The sequence below is a fragment of the Zea mays genome, chromosome 3 (assembly GCF_902167145.1).
Source record: "Zea mays cultivar B73 chromosome 3, Zm-B73-REFERENCE-NAM-5.0, whole genome shotgun sequence".
NCBI classification, from domain to species: domain Eukaryota; kingdom Viridiplantae; phylum Streptophyta; class Magnoliopsida; order Poales; family Poaceae; genus Zea; species Zea mays.
In genome coordinates this window covers 109354701-109377071 of record NC_050098.1, presented here as the reverse complement: position 1 = coordinate 109377071, position 22371 = coordinate 109354701, and the positions used below count along the sequence as shown (strand labels likewise).

Genomic DNA, 22371 nt, shown 5'->3' with positions numbered 1-22371 from the left:
AACTTGAACACGACCAAAACCAAATATCACCAGTAGAAGCTCTATATAGGCAGTTCTGAACTTATTTGTACTGTTATTTTTTCAGAACTATCAATAATAGAAGCCAACAGAAATAATTATTTTTTACAAGCGGTAACTGAGTGTAAATCGATTTTCACTGGTGGTTGAGATAAAAACCACTAGTGAAAATCGATTTTCACTAACAGTCGAGGCACATGATGTATCAACTCATTTTTGATGAAGTTACTCAAACAAACAGCCCATGTAGAATGGGCCTCCGGCCGCATCGTTGTTTGTGGCTTGTGGACAGCGAACTGAATGCGCGATTGGAATTTGGACGGCGGAGGATATGCTTTTTCCCTAATCCCACCCAGCGCCGCCTCGCATTCCGCTCAGTCGGAACTCGCGACGACCGGGAGCATGCATGCAGATGCAAATCTTCTCGCGATCAACGATGCTCTCTCTCCTCCGTCTCCGTAGCAGCGTCGCTGCGACTCCCTCCACTGCCCAATACGCCGCCTCGGCACATCTCCCCGCTGTTTTGTGGCGTTCGTTGCCACCAGCGCTGGCTCGACGAGCATCTCCATGTCCGCTCACGGTGCCTCCCGATCCACCCACCCGTCGTGTTGTCAGGTACTACAGTTTCAAACCATCTCATCTTATTTTAAGCCGCCGTTCATCCGATGACTGGCGGCCTTTTGGTGGCACACAAGATTTCGAATTGGATCTCGCAGCAGCATGGCCACCACCACCACCAGTGGAATCAAAGGCGACGACGACGAAACGTCGTCGTTGGCTAAAGCATGCAATGATGAACAAGATGGGAGGACGGCCGCTGTGCATGGCGACAAACATACCAGGAAGAAGACAGGCCATGATATTTTTCTTCGATGTGGCGATGGCCCTCCCGGTGAGCGCACCGACGACGAAGAACTCAGGCGCCTGGAAGAAGAAGAAGAACGCCGGGAAAAAGAAGAAGAAGATGATGATGATCAGCACGCGGATTACCAATATAACTACCCTGACGAAGATGTACGGCATTTGGCTATATTTCCATATAGCACGCACCGTGATGGTTCTATATACAGGAATGCCTTTTCATGGAGAAAAATGCATCGCATTGAGAACCGCAATGAAAGTAAGTGATTATTAGCAATATAGCTCTAATTTCACCTCCTTTTTTCTTATCACAAAAAAATTTAGGCTATCAAGTAGGACCAAGGTCAACGGATAAATTCTCCATACAAAACTTAATGTTTTTAATTGCATCAGTACACCAACTTCCTTTTGGATCCCCATACAAAACTAGTTGAATCATGGGATATGCATTGCCACGCATGTATACATAGCCAGCTGCCATGCATGGACACCATAAGAGGATTGTAGCTTGTGCCATAAATTGTCCGCTCTCTTCATCTTAGGCACAACCCCTCAATATTTGTTTTGAGCCCCTAATAAACCTTATATATAGGAAAACATACTTCATTATATGTACTCCATTTATTTCTTATTAAATGTCGCAATAGTATGGTCCTAAGTCTCTCTCACACACACTGACACACATGTGTGTGTGCGTGCGTCTATTCACTATAAAAAATACATTCATAGTATGCAATTCATATGTTCTGAAACTATAAAGATCTTTTGAAATAGTTTGTTCAAAGATAGTAATATTTAACTTCGGTACACAGTGATAGGCACACCATAAATATAGTTTGTATGGCCTCACAAGATCACATACCCCTTTTATGATAACAATGGTGAACACAAGCAATGAGCGGTAGGATGTATGCAAAACTTACCTAACACTAGGCTCTAAACCTAGACCAAGCACAATTAAGCGGGTCTAGCTAGTAAAAGCAATACACTAGCCACCTAATTCTCTCTTAAGCACATAGAGCACTTAGTGAAGTGTCACAACACTCCTATAATCTCATCACAATCCAACACACTCCATTTGTCATGCCATGGGGGTATATATAGTCTTCCTCCATTTGTTTTCATCACTGTTTGTCATTTTTGTATCGTAGGTGTTACATAAGTTTCTAATAAGTTAGTTTGTTGGGGATTGAAGAAAACTAGAAAAATGATTGGTGGATTGTGAAAATGGATCCTAAGGATCATGTCTACTTAATTATCATATGCCTAGCTAGTATTTTGTCCCCGTATTAATATCCCACTATAATAAATCATGTGATGTTTTATGAAGCTCGGATTGAGGCAATGACGTTATCAGATCCCAAAGATTGCATGCACTGCAAGGGCAAAAAAAATTTGGGAAGCATTTTGAAAACATGTTGCAAATTTTCTCCTTAAAGTTGGCTAAGATTGATGTGGATGGTGGCCCCATAGAGTTGTATGGATATATGGCTACGCGGGATGTTCTCGAGCCATTGCTTAACTATGTCGTCAATGTTAGCAGGAATGATCCTCTCATCATCGAGCAGGTGCACACCCCATGCTTCTGAATAGTTATTTTAAATTCAGTATTAGTGATTTTGTAGTACTAGGCCAAACTTATCACATGCATGCATGTATAGAACAGATGGGATTGGATCATACATAATTTTGATGGCATGCTCCAATGTAACGCCCTGAATTTGGGGGTAGATTTTTTTCTTCTTTTCACTCGCCAAATTCGGGCGTTACCCTTTCCTTTTCCCTTTTCCCCTCGCTAAACCTTGATCTTTTTCAAAGCTATAGCGGGTTTTGGCTTTAAATCTCGTGTAAAGTAAAACCCTAGAAATACTTTCTTTTGTTTGCTGCACCATGCCGGACCATGCACTTGTTTTGATTGATTGAAATTGTGAAATCATTCATCTAGATTTAGAGAAAAAGGAAAAACCTTTTCTTTTTCTCCCCCCCTTTCCCCATTTTGGCCCAGCCGCCCCCTCCCCCTCGTGCCGACCCAGCTGGGCGGCCCAGCCGCCCCCCCTTCCCCCCTTCCCTCCCCCGCCGTGGGTCGTCCCGGCCGGCCCAACCGCGCCCCCCGCTTTGGGCCCATGGCCGGCCCAGCCGCCCCCCTCCCCCCTTCCCCCCAAAATTTCCCTCCTCGCGGGCCTCGCCCGTCATTCTCCCTCTCTCCCTCTCCCTAACCCTAGCGCCGCTGCCGCCCTCCCCTGCCCTAGCGCCGTCGCCGCCGCTTCCTCCCCTGACCGCCGCCGCGCCGCCCTCCCCCGCCGTGGTGAGGCCCCCCTCCTCCCCTCTCCTTTCCCCCTTCTCCCTCCTCCTTCATCGCCCGCCCGGCCGCTCGGCGAGCCGCCCGGCTCGGCCGCCTCCGGCGAGCCCCGCCCCCATGTCCGGCGAGCCCGCCCTGCCCCGCCCCGCCCCGCCGCGCCGACCTCGGCCGTCCCCGTCCCCCCCCCCGCGCTGCCCCTTCCCCACCCCGCCCCGTCCGCCCGGCGCCCCGGCGAGCCCGCCCTCTCCCCTCGCCGGCCCCGCCGTGCCCTGGCTCGGCCGCCCCCCCGGCGACCCGCCCACGCCCGGCTCGGCCGCCCCCGCCGCGCTCGTCCCCGGTGAGCCCTGCGCCCGGCCCGGCCGTCCTCGCCGTCGCCCGTGTTCGCCCGCCCGCCCCGGCGTGCCGCCGGCGTGCCTTGCTCGTGTCGTGATGGCCCCAGCGCGGCCTCGAGCTCGGCCAGCGCGCGGCCCCGACGCGTGCGCGACTCGTTCGCGGCACGTTAAGCGTGGCTTTGCGCGTGCGCGTGCCCACGCAGCGCCTTGGCGTAGCCCATCGTGCCTGCGACGCGACGCATAGCGCCCTGTCGCGTCCGCGACACGACCGTCTACCCCCCAGACGCCCTATCTACCCCCCTATCCTATGCGCGCTAATCACATTGTTTATATTAATAAGATAGGAGTCTCAATTTGGAAATTGGTTACGTTAGTTAATTTGTATAGCTAATCGTTTATCTCATTCAATGTTAATTTACTAAAAGTGGTCACGTTTACATTAGTGCATGTAGCTAATCCTTTTGTTAGAACCAATGGGAACTAGAGCACGTAACGTCTAGTTATTCGCCTACCCATAACGCGCCTCGAGCATAAGCTTCAACCCTCGCGAGACCTTTCCCCGCCTCTTTCTAACCATGGTAAATTCATTATCGTATGTGATATTCTATGCATAGTTACTTTATTTGTTCTCTTGTATGGTGTACTGTTTGTTTCCTAGTTTGAATGGATGGATGTATGTATGCTTGCAAACGCATAGAGAATGATTCGATCGAGGAGCCCGAGGAACTCGCAGGAGAAGCCCCTGAGCAGCAGTCGGTTGGTGGAGGCAAGTGTCCCTTGACCTATCTCTGTCCTATTCATTCTTTAATTCACCTCCCGCATTACACATGTATGCCTAAGGATTGACTAGCTTTTGTTATCTATGTCCTTGTTTACCTATTTGGGTTGGATTATTATTGTTTAGCTTTATGCTATTGCTCAACTATAATCAATGAACATGATGAGATTATCTATGATACGCTGTTTTCCCTCTTCTTATTATGATGTTATACTTGTGGCCTTTAAGGGGGCTCGAGCGGTTTCTCGAGTGCCTCTCCGTAAGGACCTGTTCTTTGGATGACCGCCCGGGAAAACAGTGCAACCATGAGGGTGGAATGGGGTGCCCTTAGCTGAATAATTAGAGGATCCGGGGTGTAGTTCGCTTAGCCGTCGTGCCGTCAATGGGGCTCGGTGTATGCGGCTCGCTCTGCCAAGCTTGGGTTCGCCCCCTTAGGGAGGAGTGCTGTGCATTTAGGAAACCTAACGGGTGGCTACAGCCCCGGGGAATCTTTGTAAAGGCTACGTAGTGATGCACTACTAGGCCACCTTGGTAGTGGTCAATGGGGAGTAGCTCTCTCCGGGCAGAAAGGGAATCACGGCTTGTGGGTAAAGTGCACAACCTCTGCAGAGTGTTTGAAAACTGATATATCAGTCGTGCTCGCGGTTATGAGCGGCCAAGGGAGCTCTAGTGATTAGTGGTACTTGATCAGAGACACTTTGGTTTACAGGTGGCAATGAGATTGATGGTTCTGGTTATGATTGTGGTGCTGGTAAGTGGTATTCTTTCCGTTAGGAAAGAGTACATCGGGCTAATAACTTGGGTTAATGCTAAAACCTGGCTTTCTATTAGTGAATAATAATCTGACCAACTAAAAGCAATTGCTTGACTTATCCCCACATAAAGCTAGTCCACTACAGCCAAACAAGATGCTTGCTGAGTATGTTGATGTGTACTCACTCTTGCTCTACACACCAAACCCCCTCATCCCCAGGTTGTCAGCATTGCAACCACTGCTTAGGAGAAGATGAAGCTGTGGAAGGAGACTTCCAGGAGTTCCAAGACTACGACGAGTTCTAGGCATGGGTTAGCGGCAACCCCCAGTCGGCTGCCTGTGAAGGCCGCGTTTATCTACGTTTCTTTTCCGCACTTTGATTTATTGTAAAGACTATGTGGATGTCTCAGACATATGATGTAATCGACTATTTCCCTTTTTAATACTATTTGAGCACTGTGTGATGATGTCCATGTTATGTAACTGCTGTGTACGTGAATTGCTGATCCTGGCACGTACATGGTTCGCATTCGGTTTGCCTTCTAAAACCGGGTGTGACATCCAACCACTTAATAATCTCTTACAACATCACGATGGGAGCCTCGGAATGGTTGAATATTATTGTTGTATGAACTATGTCTTTATTATTCAACGAACAAGTACTCCCTCTATCCCAAATTATAAAACATTTCAACTTTCTTGGGAAGTCAAAGCATCTAAAGTTTGATCGGAATTACAAAAATTTGTTAAAACAAATATTTATACTATCATGAAAATATAATTGATGAAGAATTGAATGATACTAATTGGTATCATAAATATAATTATTTTATTATACAAATTTGGTCAAACATAAGATGATTTGACTCTCCAAAAAAGTTAAAATGACTTATAATTTAGGATGTGGAGAGTACCTACCTATGAGCTTCTAAGTTGTTTGTCTGCCATATATGTCTTTATCTTATGATTATTTTCTTATTTAGTAATATTTGATGTTAAAACTGCAAAAAGATGGCTCTTTGTGATTTTTTATTTAAAGTCTCCAAAAATTGTAAAGTAGTTTTTTAGATTGCGTAAGCCACTGCCATACCGAGGGTTCTGTCGTTGTGATTTGTAATATTGCTTGGCCTAGATTATATATGAAACTAATTGAGTGTATTATGCACCAAAAAGAAAATGAAACTTGGTTGCTCTTACACTACAAAATGTAGTTTTTCTGACCTCTTTATTTCACCTAGGAATAGACTGTTAAATTTGCAAACTGAAATAAAGAAATTAACCACATTACTGGAAGCTAGCGTTAAATGTGCGCTTCAGAATGCAATCAATCACTTGGTTTGATATGTGAACCTCATAAATGAAGTACTTAACATTTCTTACATATTTTACCTGAATATAGTATATAATACTTTTGTAGGGTTCCCTTATAGAAATGACTGGCCCTAAGCGAGGCATTGAGTTGTGTGGCAGTATTATAATTGAATTTGACATGAGGATCAAGATGGGCGGAGAAGAGAAAGACGATCCACAACTGATTGATGGTGCATCAGTGGTACTAGACGACAGATGCATGCCTAATAGCGCTTATGCATTCACAAGACGCATCTACGGGGATAGTGGAGCGGTTGACATAACTGTATCACGTCTTGACTTTGCAGTTGAGGCGACGATAGAAGTACACATATCTGAAGTAGAAGGCAGTTTCAGTTTGTGTGTGGGCTGTTTTACCAGTGGGTTATGTGAAGAAATCCAGCTCTTTAAGGGCGTCATTATTGAGCCGAGTGCCTTAAGGAGACATGTTGTTGCTGCAGTAATAGATACTTGGATGGATGTGAAGTTGAAGGTAGGCTCAGGGCATTCTTACAGCAGCGACAATCCGGAACATTGGTGTAGCTTCAAAACGACCAACCATGGATGGACCTGTCAACAGATAAAGGTTGAGTTTGCATCCATATTGGTGAAGGTGACTTGGTCAACGACATGTTTCCAGACAAGCTTCTAGAATTTAACCAAGTCTGTTGTTCTTGTTCACACAGGCAAGTTTGTGTTTGCATGCGTTTCATCCATCCTTGGTTCATGTTAATAACCAAGCAAGCTTGTTCATTCGTTTTGAAACTATCACTTTTGCTAGTTGTGTTCAGTTAGCCTGTGTTAGTTTAAGGGCCTATTCAGAACAGTCGTGCTACAGTTTTACTGGAACTGTTTATTAATATTGGGAAAATAATAACTTCTGGTGCTAAAAGGGTAAAGTCTCTGTAATATTCGTATTAAATTTCTCCTCTTTTTTTTTCAATTTTCTTCTGTTTCCTCCCTTGTGTAGCTGCTCATGAGCGTCTTCCCGCACATGAGTATATACTAGTTAAGTGCCTCTAAAGCTGACCCCAAAGCATGAAAATTTGGAAATCTTGGCCTGAAACTGTATTATCCACTGCCTTCTTCTCCTTCAACACAAATTCGTTCGCTATACATATTTCAATCTAGCGCAATAGCAATTCAGAGTCTGCCACACAACATATTTGGGTTTTTTCATTGAAGGTCAGCGCATGAAAATTTGGAAATCATGTAGTTCTAAGTTTTGTAATCCATATTTAATACCCAAAAATTATCCAGGCAACCTAGCCAAAGCCACCCAATGATTCAATTCATCTCAGAATCTGTCGAAAATAGGGTCTGTGCTGCTTAACACCCTTGATACAAATCCGGAGGTACGCGTGTTGAACTATAAGGGTTAGTTTGGGAGCCACAAATTCGGAGGTGATTGGGGTTAGAATTTTCTTTTTATTTAATTTCGAATATGAAGGAGATTTTAGTCTCTCTAATACTCTCCGGTTTTGTGGCTCCCAAACTAGTCCTAAACGTGCAACGCGCCAAGACACACGTGCCCTGATCGCGCAACGCGCCAAGACACGTACCCTGAACGCGCAACGCGCCAAGGCACACGTTGTGCGCTCCAGCAAGCAGAGAGTCCATTCCGACACACGTACGCTAGCCTGCCTCGTCCATCTCCCCTGTTCTTCCAATTGCCTCAACCGGATACACATGATAGACCAGACCGTGTTACTAAGGGCATGTTTGGTTCGTGGCTAACTGTGTCACACTTTGTCTAAGGTTAGTCGTTCGAATTGAAAAACCAACCTTAGGCAGAAAAGTTAGGTAAATTGTAGCAAGTTAGTCAGCGAACCAAATAGGCCCTAATTAGATTATTTTTGACAGTTAAAGCCAAACAGAGGGGAGTAAAAAATCACAATGACCTCACACGTTACAAGCTGTTAAGCGTCTGGTTTCCATGTTCCTTTAGCGTTAATAGTTAGCCAGCTAATAAATTATTAGGATTTTTACACTGGTGTAACACTCTGAATTTGGGGTATAAAATTTCTTCTCTAAACCTACCAAATTCAGGTGTTACCTCTTGTTTCTCTCTCTAGTTTTCTTCTCTCTTCCTTTTCATTAGAAATATGTCTATTAGAAGGGATATTAATTATTTTTTTACTATATCAAAATCTATGTGAGTCATGAAATGTTGCATCATGCTGAGTCTAAATTATTCTTTTGTTTGATGCGCATGTTTGAATTATTTGAATTTGAATTATGGTTGAATTTGATTTGAATTTCATAGATAAAATAGAAAGAAAAGGCATTTAGAAATTCAGGAAAATAGAAAAACTGATTTCGGCCCAAGGAGCCCAATCCAGCCCAGTTAGGCCGTGCGCGCCCGCGTCCGCTGATAGGTGGACCCCACCTGTCAGTGCCAGTCCGCGCTCGCACTTCCTCGCTCCCTCTCTCCCTCTGCCCAATGGGGTCGGTTTGTCGATGCTAGTTGCCTTCGTCCGTGTGCCCCCACTCTCTCTGCGATGTGGGCCCGCCTCATCAGCGCCAGTTGCCTTCGTCCGCGCGCCCGTGCCTCTACGCCGTGGGCCCGCCCTATCAGTCTCGTCTTCTCCGCAACCGTGGTGGACCAGCACACACGCACGCACGCCGAGAAGCCCAGCCACGTCGCCTGCCCACGCGCCCCAGCTCCTTTTTGAGCCCCGCCCGCACCCGCTCTATCTCCCCTGCCTCATTTCACTCACGCTCGCTCTCTTTCGCGCTCTGCCGCCGTCGCCAAAGCCCACCGGAGATCCGCGCCCGCCGTGCCAGCCATCCAAGCCGCCCGGAGCCGCGCCAGGCCGTCCCAAGCACCGTCCCAAGGTGAGGAACCTACTCCCGAGCTCGATTTCTCTTAATTCCGCCCTGCCTTAGCTAATTCCGCCTCACCGGAGTTCGATCGTGCCGGTTCGCTGCGCCCGCGCTATGACCTATCGATTTAGCCTCGCCCTATGCCCCTGCTTTGGTCCATAGCATTCCACCTTCCTCGCTGGAGCTAGCCCTGGCCTTAGTGTGCCCGATTTCCCTTCCCTGTGGCCGGGATTGCTCGCCGGAGTCACCCTGACCCGCTCGGAGCACTCACTCCGCCGTTCTCTCGTCCCCGGTCCCCTTCACATGGCCGGAGCCCCGCCAGTATGTTCGTCGAGTCCTCCTCACCAGTTCCAGCCAGCCCCGGTGACCTCAGATCCCTCAGAGCCTGCGTCTGCCCCGTCTCCGACGACTTCGCCGCTGCGGATAGAGCAACGCCAATCACCGCGCTGTTCACCCCTGCGCGCTAGATCCTAACCGCCCATCTCTGATCCAGCTGTCCAGATCTACGGATACCGCTTCGCGTGAGCGCGCCCTGCCCCTGGGCCCCACTCGTCAGTTGCCTGCGCCCCCTAGCGCTGGGCTAGACTGTCAGCCCGTCTTCCCTCCCTAGTCGCTGGCAACCCTGGCCCACCTATTAGCGCTCGTCCATGCATCCACGCTCGCGCTCCGATTTGACCTCGCCCGTAGATCTGCGATCGAACGACTGAGAATACCCCGTACCCCTTCGCATGGTCATTTTGTTAGAGACCCTCGGCTTTTTAGAAATCAACCTGTTGTCCCTGGTTTTCGCGCGCAGGTCCCTAAGTTTTTGCAGAAAAGCCCCTGACCTTTTATTTTATCATAGAAATACGCCTAGTTTTGTATTTTGAATTCCAAAACTTGTTTATGTCATATCTTTTGCATATGAACTCCAAATTGGGTGGTTCAAATTACAAAATGTTCATAAAATTATTCTCTACCTATTTAAATTATAATCTTTCACTGTTTGCATGTCTTAGTTTTATGTCTAGGCTATAGGTGCATTTAAAGTAATGGTTCATTGTTTAAAAGGAAATAAAAGGAAAACACTAATGATAATTAGGTAATTAACTTTGTGAGGTTAATATCATGTGAGGTATGAACCCATCCCTGGTATAATTTTAGTAATTCATTAAGATAAATGAAGTTAGGTTATGTGATCCCCAAGATAGGCAGTACTTAGAGAACCACAAACCTCTAGGTGTATTAGTCCACCCTAGAACCCAGACTTCACTTTTGTGTTTGTTACTTTTCTATTGAACTTGTGTTCACTGGATTACATATGTTTGGTGTACTATTCCTTTATCATTTCCCAAATGTGTTGAATGTATGATTGCTTTGCGTAGACAACGAGCAATCCATGGTTCCTGAGTGTGTTGCTAGAGACTTCCCTGAGCAGCAACCTGGTGAAGGCAAGTGTCCTCTGACCCATTATGTCCTACTTTATAATTCACTGTCCCGCATTACTTAATTGAAACCTAAGAATTGACTAGTCTGTATCTATCTTGTCCTTGATTACCTTTTTGGGTTTTTATGGTTAGCTTCATGCTATTGCTCTACTTTAATCAACAAACATGATGAGAATATTTATGATACGATGATGTTATCTTGATTATGATGATGAACTATGATACTTTAGGGGACTCAGGTTGTTTCCTGAGTACCTCTCCGTAAGGACCTGTTCATTGAGAGACCACCCGGGATAACACTACAACCATGAGGGTGGAATGGGACGCCATTAGTTGATTAATTAGAGGAACTTGAGGTGTAGTCGGCTTCACCGTAGTGCCGTCAATGGGGTCTAGGCACAGTACTTGCTCTGCCGAGGCTGGTTGCCGAGTTTCTTTCGATTTGGTTTTGTTAGTCACCCTTCTATGGGGAGAAGTACTATATTTATCAAACTGGAGAAACCTAACGGGCGGCTATGACCTCTGGGGAATCTTTGTAAAGACTACGTAGTGTATCCCTGGCCATTCACCTTGGTAGTGAAGATCAGGTCTTGCAAACCTAGGCTGGAAAGGGATCACGACTCATGGATAAAGTGTGCAACCTCTACATAGTGTTAGAAACTAGTAAGCGGTGATGATAAGCGGTGATGATTATAACTATGGTTTCTAGTATTTCCCCTTGGAGGGAGTACTTTTGGGTAATAACTAGTTTTATTACTAAAACTTGGCTTACCACTAGTAATAAATATCTGACCAACTAAAAGCAACTGCTTTAACCTTAACTCCACATCCAGCTAGTCCACTTTAGCCAAACGAGACATTTGCTGAGTACGTTGATGTGTACTCACCCTTGCTTTAAAACCCCAAACCCCAAGTTGTTCCCACTGCAATCAGTGCTCAGGAGGAGATGCAAGCAACATGGAGGACTTTGAGGAGTTTCAGGACTACGATGAGTTCTAGTCATGCCCAGTCAGCTGCCTATGAATGCCTTGTCTTCTACGTTTCGTATTCCGCACTTTGATTACATTTATGACTATGTTAAGTTAATGAATATTTTTATGTCTTAGACATCTTGATTTAATAAAGTACTATTTCCGCTATTTATTTTGAGCAATGTGTGATGATGTCCAACTATGTAATCGATGTGTACGTGAGTTTTTGATCCTGACACGTACATGGTTCACATTCAGTTTGCCTTCAAAACCGGGTGTGACAACTGGTGTCCTTAGTTGTACCCCACTCCTTATTACTACCCTTAGTTTTATTTGGTACTTAGTTTTACCCACACGTCTTCACCTTTGCTCAGCGATACGCCTCGATGCCATCTCCGTCCTATGGCGGAACCGACTAGATTATTCCAGCTTAAGTGCCTTGGTCTCACCTCAATGGCAATGACCCACACTTAAGACGAAATAAACTATCAATTCCTCGGATCTAGTTCAATTGAAGCCACTTACCAAGGATCGGGTACCACTTGCTCACACGAAGGTGAGACATAGAGAAATATAATAAAGCATAATGCCACAAATTTAAATAAGTACTTAGAGTTATTACATCATCATCGAAGTTTGAAAATAGTAAACATTGTTTTTGTTGTAGCAGAATTTAACTAACGATAAATAAGAAGTGAGGCGAAGCCTAGTCCATCGCTCCTCCTGGTCATCACCTGCTGAGGTGGGTTTCCACTCGACTGTCCAGCCCGGTGGCAAGGTGGACGGCCAAGTCAACCTAGAAAACATATCCTTCTCGAAGGTACCTGTAAAAATTATGCCACAAGCAAGGCTGAGTATACGAATACTCAGCTAGACTTACCTGGTGTGAGGAGTCTACTCCTCTAACTCTAGACCATGAAGTTGTTTGGTTGAGGGGTTTGGTTTGCCAAAAGCACTAGCTGAGTCTATAATCATATTTTAGCTTTTGCAAGTTTAATAATATTCCTAAAGCTAGGTTTCATCCTTCTAAACATACATGGTAACAAACATTTAGTGCAAGCAACACTTTATCTCATGAAAACTCATTTCACTTCTTACTCGATGTAGAAGTATGTATCAAGCAGTCTCATTAGCTGTGAGAAGCAGACGATTCGAATCGAGTTTAAACCTTACAAGGGAAACCTAAACACATGACATGTAGGAGCACTCCGTCCCCACACACGTCAACCGTCCCCATCGATTCCCCGGCAGTAGATCAGGGCCCACTGTCATTGGCATAAAATGCTCCACTGATCCCGGCCGCCGCAGTGCAGTGACCGCACTTGTACCCACCATAACTAGAATGGGAGACCCTGTCTCATGAACACGTGGGGTGGTATGTCTACTGGCAGGTTCACTCAGGTACTAGGCTTACCGATTTACCATATTTCTCGGCATGTGCTTAGTAGTTTTAAACGCTTGACACATGGTACCATACATTAATCCATATTCCGATTTCATCTCGTAGACAAGGCATCCCCATGGATACTTGTCCACAGACCATCATAGTTCCAGTATCAAAGTGGATACAATCAATTCCTGACCTCGCATGAGTGCTAAAAAATCACTCGACTTCTACCGAGATCCTGAATTAGCATAACAGCTACTCGACCTACCATTCTAGTATCCATCTCGAAAGGAAACCTGAGTTCATGCAACTTGGGTTCCAAACAACTCCTACACTTAAGTGCACAGTACAATCCTACATACATTAAGTGTAGTAAAATAGCATATATAAACAGTTATGCATAAAACCGGGGCTTTCCTGGAATCCACACTAGATAATGTTTGCTAGACGACACTCGCTTGACGAGCATCCACTGGTTAAGTCTATCATTCTTCGGGTCGTCCACCAACTGCATCTTGTGGTTGGCACCACATCACTTGCACGATCATCATCTCTCGGTCCTGAATGAGATGCAGGATGCATATGTATGAATATGATAAAATTAGCACAAGATATTCCAAGTACACTGTAGCGAACTAACATTAACTAGTAAGACACATAAACATACATACGTGACGCTAGCTATCTATATGTCATTGGGCACAACAAGTCAACATGACTGGAAAGATGACGAATATTTCCTATATTTAACCAACACAAACACGACATCACGAGTACAAGTATTTACCATGTTCACTTTAATCGTTCATTGGCTACTTGTTATTAAACTAGTTAAGTACACATAAATTTGATATGGCTTTTATATAGGCAGACTTAGTTAAAAGGAATGATTATTTAATTGGGTTCTACAATCATTCATAAGATTTTCATGCAAGCACACATCCAAGAGAACACACGCAAGGAGATAGTTTAATCATAATTACATATTATACTACTTTAATGAGGTTAATTACTTAGCAGTATCTAGGACTAGCAGAAAGTTAAAGAGAGAGTACATTATTCACTTTGTGAACAAATTACATATTATATTACCTTAACCAAATTAGTACACTAATTTAGTGGGATGTGTACTAGTAACTTATATATTTAGGCTCAATTATATTAGTTGCAATCATTATTACTTGTTCAGCCAAGACCAAAACAAGCAAGCAGTCGACTCAAAACAGTACAACAGAGTAGAGCAATCAATCACATTCAACATGTTTGGGACTGCAGCACAGCAGTTGATTATTTTAGTTATAACTCTCAAGATATTTATCCAATAATAGTGAACATATACTTTTTGGAAAGCTTAAGAAACACTCTACAACTTCGATATTGTCATCTCAAGGTGATTAGACACTTAACAAGGTTAAATAGTGATAAACGACAGCTTTATCCAGATTTGGACAGATTCAGACTTGTGACTTCAAAAAATTAATAACTAAAGACTCATGCATCCAAATCAATTGATCCTAGACTTTCTGGAAAGCTAATGAAATTGTATACAAATTATTTATAAACATTTTTAGGTTGGTTTAATATGTATCAAGGGTAAAATACACTATGAAGGCCTTGTTGTCTAGAACTGGACATATTCAGTCTTCATACTTAAAACATCTATAACTTGAGCTTTAAGGCATGTTTGGTGTGCTGCTTCACACACCAAACTGCACCACACTTTTCAAGCCTCAGCTGTGGCGGCCGATTTGGCCGCCGCGGATTAGGCGCGGTGTGGCGGCATAGGCGCCACACCAAACAGACCTTTAGACCACCAAAAAGGATGATCCAAAACTTTTTAGAAACCTTAATAAAAGCACTACATAAGTTTTATAATCACCAAGAAGTGGTTCATATTTTAATCAACCCAAACAATACAGTTTTCAAAATTTGTCCAGACAGTAGACAGAACACAACAATCATTTTGTAAAATTCATAACTCTTAAACTATCAGGCCTATGGTTACAAAATTTTAACACCAACAAGATAAGGAAGCTATATACAACTTACTTATGATCGACAAGATCTGATTCTAAGCTGACCTTAAACAAACATTGCAATCTCTGAAATCTGTACATAAATTGGACAGATTCAGGTACTGAACTTGTGAAAAACATAACTTCTAAACCATTATTTTTACGTCATGAAATTTTAGGACGAGCTAGATAAACAAGTAAACTACAACTTTTATATAGCACATATCTATAGAAAACATACTTTACTTTACTAGATTAATCGCACAACCAAAAATGTACACGCAAGAATTTAAGTTTTCTAGCACAAGAGCATTCAACTAAATCACCAAGCAAAATCATAAAGAGATACTAACACCAATTCTCAAGTCTAATTTATCATGACTTAGTTATCAACTAGTAATTTACATCAAGGCACAAAACCTCATATACTCAAGTGTTATACATATATGTTTGTATATATTAATCAGTAGTTCCATTGCTTTGACCATATCACTACATTTGCTAACTTAAGGTTGATTGAAGTTAACTAACCATTAGACTCTTACAATTTTACTTTACCAATTGTGAGAAGTGTACCAATTTAGGAAGACCTAACCATGCATCATTCATTATACTATTTGTTTACTGATTAACATTTCTAGCTATTTGGAGCACTGGAGACACATATATATAACAATCACTTAACACAATTGACTCCTTCTACTTAACAAGAGTTGGCTATCATAGTATAAAACTTAACAAACCATTTTAGACATTGTAACTCAAAACATGGGTAGGAGCAGATTAATTAGCTTTTCTTAACCATTTCTCAACTTAAACTGGATAACACACAAGTCACCTAAAACACCACATTTTAGGAGATCTAACATGAAGAGCGTTAACACATGGCATAAAACTCCATAAGACTACATTTTACTACTGAAGCACCTAAAGCGCGTATGTGCATATCTTATCAGATTGTTCTTCAATTTCAACAAGGACCGACTTATGAATGCTACTTGCTTCCGATAAATTTTATACAACGATAGCACTCTTGTAGAACCTCCAATCAATAATCATGACATTTATCCACTCACTACTCAGAGAAGGCGATGACTATTAAAGCGAAACATCGCTTTGCCATACCAGCAAAGACAATTATTCGCCATGCAACAAAATCGACATAATAGCACCGACAACTACTACCATCGTCTAAGCGTTCTAAGTATTAATTACATTACTACATTCCACGCACAAATAAACATCAACTTAAACAATAGTGACACCGATGGATTTTTACTAAACTCATCATGCGCATAATCCAGTTGATCACACATGCATGCATAGGCCTAATATACCCTTCACATAATAACTTGCATTCAAACTCACTTTTCACATCAAACAACACCTTGTTCTCCAAATCGCGAAGGCAACCTTACCAATGCATAAAACCAAAACATTTTATATCCATACATATTCAAACACCAATATACACCACATCGACCCAAACATAATTAGACAAACTACAAATCGCACACATGAAACAACCTGGCCGACTCGGGTCGCGCATGCCTGCATGTTGTCCATGGCTTGGGGCTTTCGTCGAGCATGAAATGCGCGAGGCGCGACGACGACAAGGGCTGCGAGCAATGACATAGTTTATTACACGATTTATTGGTGCGGTCCTTTTATCGAACACGAGAAGCGCAGGACAGCTAGTAGCTCACCGAGGTTGTTGTTTGCTGCACAGATCGACAACTAGCAGAGCTCGGCGCCGACGTGCTGGGAAATGATGGCAGCCAGGGCTGTGCAGATCGATGGGGCTTGCTGCATCCATGCCGAGGTCGAGCGTGGGGGAGACATCGTGCGGTGAAGGGGGTGGCCAGCGTCAGAGATGGAGAATCTCGCCGACCAAGGGAGCTAGTATGGAGGCAAGGCCTTCACCGGATTTTGGAGCATGGAGGCGCTTGGAGGAAGGCGCCTGCTCACGCTATTGGGATTCGAGGGAAGCAGGGAACCGGCATGGAGGGGAGGTGCAGGGAGGGGGAAAGCGCTGGTCTTGGAGAAGAAGTTCCTCTACGCAAGGAATAGAGAGGAGGGGGGCTGGAGCCGACCTTGGACGCAGCCATGGAGGAGCTCAACTGCTGCACCTGTAGGGGGTGCCGAGTGGAGGAAATCTGGTGCTGGGGCGAGAGGGAGGCGTTGAGGAAGTGGCTGCCATAGATGGCGACGTGGGGAGCTCATAGTGGCAGGCGTGACCAAGGTGGAACCGGCACTAGTGAGGCAAGTGGCGAGCTCGGCTGGGGGGCAAGCATGGAGATGCAGTGAAGAAGAGGGTGACCGGGAGGAGGAAGAAGGGCTGTGGCAGCTAGGGGGGAATGGAAAATTTCAATTTGCAAGGGAATGCACTTCTATTTATAGAGAAGCTCTAGGGTTAGGGTTTCCCTTGAGCTCACTTAGGGGAGAAGCAAGGATTGCTTCTAAGCTAAGAAACCCAAAAAATATCCCTGGTTTTGAGCGATGATTCACCTATGAGAAAACTCGAACCGGTGTGACGAACGAAAAACAACCGGCGTCCAGATGACAGACGATCGAGTGCTTAATTTGGATCGAGCATTTTGATTTTGGCGTCACTTTGAAATTCTCTCGTGCACTATTTTGGAAACTAATTTTCATTTCAAGATTTCGATTAGCTTTGGATTTTTAGTCGGAGAAGGTGAATCGTGACATTTTAAAATCACTGCCGATACGGGTTTTGAGTCTGTTTCGGACATAGATATATTAGGCTGAGTCAGATAAGAATTGATTAGGGACTGACGTAACAGAGAATTCCGTTTGAGAGTACGGATCCAGATAAAATAGTCGAACATAGATCAAATTTCGAGGAATTGGACTCGGGCACAGATCAAATAATAATAGCCGAGAGTTGATTAAATGAGCTTTACATGAGATTTATAAGTCGAGATTGATTATTGAGTTTGTATTCGTTCCGAGAAATAAAAAGTTTTAACACGCTCCAATTTCGGCATTTGTCTCAAGATCGAATAACTCCGAATTCAGTGAACTTCCATGAATAATCCTATTAAACAGAGATAGACACGATGGAGAAATAAAAATTTTCACTGAGCATCCAAGCTTAGGACAAAACTCACGACATATCACAAAATAGACACCTAGGGTGTCACAGCCTTCCCCCCTTAAAAGAATCTCGTCGTGAGATTCGAATTAGGATCTTTAAGGGTAGAGAAGCATGATGTAACTCCCACGCTGAAGGTAGATGCCAAATCATGAGATGTTATTTGGCAAGATACGAAAGATAGATTTGGACCGAACATCGCGACATATTGAGACAAAATGCAGCGATCACTTTGAGAGAATTGTCCACAAAAGATAGCACATCGGCATAGTTCCATAAAGGATCACGACTATTAACCACGATACCAGCGCGTGCCGAGCAGCTCAACCTTATGCGTACACCCATAGGAGGCTCTCAGTTTTGTCGTGGCACCAATAGTCGTTTAGTCATAACACCATTACCAAACATAACAAATAAGAAACCTATGTGGCACAGATAGAGGGAGCCCATGAGAGTATGGCTCGGAGGAATAATAATATGACATGAATTGAAGTAGAGAATGCTAGCAAAAATAGCATCACATGAGAATTTTCTTCGACTCCACGAACTATTTCATGATCACCGTAGGGATTATCAAGTCATAGATTTATAAGAGATGGGATGTGAAGAGGAGGCTGTCAGGAGATCAATTCGATAAACTTACAGAGACATGAGAGAACCAAGGACAACAACAAAATCCATTAATCCACATGGATATGTTTTTTATAGAGATAGCTGATAAAGCGACGTCATGGCTCTTGTAGAAAGAGTATGAGAATGGTCAGAATAAGATATTAGACTGATCCACATCTGATACTTGAGAGTGAGTTGGAGTAGATGACAAGACGACATGGTAGAATCAATGAATTGTTCTAGAGATTGACCAGATAAGATCGGAACATGATCCAAAAGGGAAAAGATTACTAGATCCAGACGAAGGAGAGGTAGGCAAACAAGATCAGCTTGGATGATCAGTAGAAATGCTATGAAGTTTTGGGGCAAGGATTTACGGAGAGAAACATGGCTTGGACATGGTTTGCGCAACTAGACACCAAACGATTTTTTGTGACATAAACATGTGTACAAGGAAGTTTGGGTCGATCTGGCAGTCAAGCTATAGAGATTTACAAGCCGCAAGCTATGCAAGTGTAAATTCAAGGGTGAAACACACAAGGGATAGAAAACACTAACACAAGCATGTGATTTTTTAAGGGGTTTCACCTGCTAATCACAAGGCTATTTTGAGGTGGTCTTTTTATGAGTAGAACAAACAACAAGTTTTTTGCCAGTTAGAGGCAAAACGGGTTGAACACACATCCCCTAGATAGCAAGGCAAGAGGAACACATAACACAACCTAATCAAAACTATCATAACAACACAAGACAAGGCATTTCTTATAGTTCACAATGTGGCAATACATCACATTATTCACGATTTCTTGTTATTGGAATAAAGGTAAGAGAAGCTTGTTGATGCACAAGAAACAATGATGCGATAACTAGGATGCATGCTCCTTCTAGTCAGCTTCTCAGACCTAACTACATTTTGGGTGCTTGCTACAACATCCTACCTAATAGTAGTAGTAGTCTTTATGGCCTATATAAATAGTCACCTAGATACCCATCTATTTCCTAAGGATTCACGTCCTAGGTCTATCCTTATCGTCTTGACATATATCGAACTTGGTTTCTAAGCAAGTTTTACTTTTGAAAAGTTGGTATCTATGACTTATTGACTTCTCTGAAGTGGTACTCGCTCCGATACCAGCTGTAGCGAAACCGCCCAGATTATTCCAGCTTAAGTGCCTTGGTCTCACCTCAAGGGCAATGGCCCACACTTAAGACGGAATAGACTATCAATTCCTCGGATCTAGTCCGATTGAAGTCACTTCCGAAGGATCGGGTGGTACTTGCTCACACGATGGTGACACATAGAGAAATACAATAAAGCATAATTCCATAAATTTAAATAAGTACTTAGAGTTATTACATCATCATCGGAGTTTGAAAATAGTAAACATTGTTCTTGTTGCAGCGGAATTGAACTAACGATAAATAAGAAGTGTGGCGAAGCCTGGTCCATCACTCCTCCTGGTCATCACCTGTTGAGGTGGGGTTCCACTCGACTGTCCAGCCGGGTGGCAAGGTGGACGACTAAGTCAACCCAGAAACCATATCCTCCTCGAAGGTACCTGTAAAAATTATGCCACAAGCAAGGCTGGGTATACTAATACTCAGCTAGACTTACCTGGTGTGAGGAGTCTACTCCTCTACCTCTAGACCATGAAGCTGTTTGGTTGAGGGGTTTGGTTTGCCAAAAGCACTAAATGAGTCTAAAATCAAATTTTAGCTTTTGCAAGTTTAATAATATTCCTTAAGCTAGGATTTATCCTTCTAAACATACATGGTAACAAACATTTAGTGCAAGCAACACTTTATCTCATGAAAACTCATTTCACTTACTCAATGTAGCAACACGTATCAAGCAGTCTCATTAGCTGCGATAAGCAGACGATTCGAATCGAGTTTAAACCTTGCAAGGGAAACCTAAACACACGACATGTAGGAGCACTCCATCCACACACACGTCAATCTTCCCCATCGATTCCCCGGCAGCAGATCAGGGCCCACTATCATTGGCATACAATGATCCACTGACCTCGGCCGCCGCTGTGCAGTGACCGCACTTGTACCCATCATAACCGGAATGGGATACCCTGTCTGATGAACACTGTTGGGGGCCTTCGGCTTCCGAAGGTCCTCAAAAACATGATTTAACAATGTTTGTGGAGTACAATACATGAACAGGTATCTTCGGATTCGGATCAGAACCATAGTATGAAGAAGCACAAAGAACACGAAGGTTGGCGCAGAGCCGAAGCTATGTCCAGGAGAGCTTCGGCACTATACAAGAAAAGGAAACCGACTTAAAAAGGAAAAGGCTATTCAGACCTCGATGGGTTACTATAGCGTCATTAGCAAATGTAAAGGGCATGGGTGTAATTTTACATGGGTTGCATCCCGTGCCTATAAATAGATGAACAGTGCTCCCGTACTGTTCATGCTGACTTGACATTTGCTTTTGCGTCATGCTTGTACTCTTACCTTCTTTCAAGCCGAAGGTACATTTGTAATATGATATCATTTCTATTTCTCCATAATAAAAAAATAGAAATGAGTTAATAATAATACATAATTGTCTATGTTATCTCTTATACTTCATATGATTCCTTCTTCATTATTATATGTTGTGCTGATGAAGGTATGTCCTTCATAACCTTCGTCCGAAAATCATTGTATCCTAAGGGAAATAATGCTTCGAAGGACGAAGGGCTTTAAAATTTAACATTCTTTGTGTTGCCTTGTTCTTAACTCATAGCATTTGAGAACAAGTCTCCAACATTGGCGCCCACCTCCGGTGAACTCTTTTCTACCACCTTCGGCAAGCATTGACCTTCGTCATGCCACCGAAGAAAGCTTCAGCGACAGGGGCTGCCGCTGGACCCAAACCAGGAGACCCTTTCTCTTCGAGAGGCTCGAAGCCAGAAGAGGAAGGCCACTAGTCCAACACCCCAGGAGGACGAGTTGGACCAAGAAATCAGGAACATGGAGATGCTTCATCAACAAGTACAAAGGAAGAAGGAGAAGATGGCTCGACTAGCCGATCTTGAGAGGCAGATTGACGAAGCTACTGAAGAAGTACGCCATCTCGCTCAAGATGAGCAAGAGCGAAGGCCCCAACATAGGGAGCTTCACCAAGAAGGCTTCTTCAATGAATGAATGGTATGAGGATTTCCATCATGGAAATTTTGCTTTTGATGATGCTTCTCCTCTGTCAGCAGAACTGCAGGCTACACCTTGGCCCCCATCTTACAAGCCACCCCAGCTCCCCATGTATGATGGGCACTCAGATCCGAAGCAGTTTCTGATGAGCTTCGAAGCAACCATATCCTCATATGGAGGCAATACCTCAGTCGTGGCAAAATCTTTCGTCATGGCAGTCAAGAATGTTGCGCAAACCTGGTACTCTCCTCTCTTCGGCCAGGAACAATCACATCATGGCAGAAGCTGAAGGACATGTTGATTACTAGTTTCCAAGGGTTTCAGACGAAGTTGGTTACCGTTCAAGCTTTGTTCCAGTGCACGCAAGATCACAAAGAATACCTCCAGGCGTATGTCCGAAGGTTCTTGCGTCTGAGGGCACAAGCGCCAACGGTGCCCAATGAAATTGTCATTGAGGCCATGATCAAGGGGCTTCG

General features: G+C 43.9%; 1 pseudogene; it reads left to right on the top strand.

The window, feature by feature from the left end:
- Positions 1-402: 402 nt before the first annotated feature.
- Positions 403-7044, top strand: LOC103650290 (uncharacterized; annotated as a pseudogene).
- The last annotated feature ends 15327 nt before the right edge of the window (positions 7045-22371 follow it).